Here is a 1,095-nt window from a genome sequence, read left to right as displayed (position 1 = left end):
ATGAGTCACATTTCTCTCAAGGCATGTTCAACTTTGACTACAAGGTTAACCTCGAATATTTTTAGCCACTCGAGATTGCAAAATCAATAGGCTAAGCCTATTTGAGCGCTCTGACTTCTCATGGATAGCTTTTTGAGCACTTTCATTGCTCATAGATAGCCATCTGATCAGCTATTTTATTTTCTATATAAGTGGGAGGTTTGTTAGTTCTTAAAGCTAAATCTAGGTTCATGTATCCCCAAAAGGGATAATATTATTTCTTTTGAAATAAATACTCATACAAGATTCATATCGAAAAGGTAAATATAAGACCCTTTATTATTCACCTATTCTAAGGAAAGCATAATAGAGTTATTATCGTTTCGCTTTTGTGAAAACAATAATACTCAAAGTTGCTTCGCTTCCTCAATTATCAGCAAATTGACTCCAATTGGTGAAACTAGTAGATTATGTAAACAAAAGCAATTTGGTATTGTACCTTTGGGTATACAATAATGCTTTATGGGTTATGTACACACCTACTATTACACTTTATGTGAATTTGGAACACAATGACCTACCTTTTGGGTAGAATCATTGTTTCATAAAATCATATACAATATGGTCTAAGAAACCCTCAATCAATAAACTCGAATCACCTTGGTGATAGCTAGAGTAAGTTGATCGAGATTTTTTACCGCAAACATATTCGTATATACAAAGCATGCCCATGCAGTCATTATAATGCATGCATATTCATGATAAACTATGTATTATAACATCAAAAACACAAGTTCATGATACATTTCATATGCATAAATGAAATTTTTATGAAACACATATCACATATATCATAAATTTAGTCATAATGCATGCTTAAATGTCATAAATAACACAAAGCAACATAAAATACATTAAATACCATGCAAGAGTCATGAATCCATGATAAAATTACACATAAAAGCATGCTAAAAATGACAAAGGCATGTTGTTATAGTTAATACCTAGGGTCCTAATATTGGAATCAACCATAAAATATCCTGAACTGGTCTAAAATGGCTTCAAACTAGTCAAGAAAGACCTTGAACAGATCCTAGAACAAGCAAACTGATCCCA

The sequence above is a fragment of the Nuphar pumila genome, chromosome 1, assembly GCF_984573655.1.
Source record: "Nuphar pumila chromosome 1, dmNupPumi1.hap1.1, whole genome shotgun sequence".
NCBI classification, from domain to species: domain Eukaryota; kingdom Viridiplantae; phylum Streptophyta; class Magnoliopsida; order Nymphaeales; family Nymphaeaceae; genus Nuphar; species Nuphar pumila.
The sequence above is the reverse complement of the archived record's forward strand: the minus strand, read 5'-3'. Positions refer to the sequence as shown.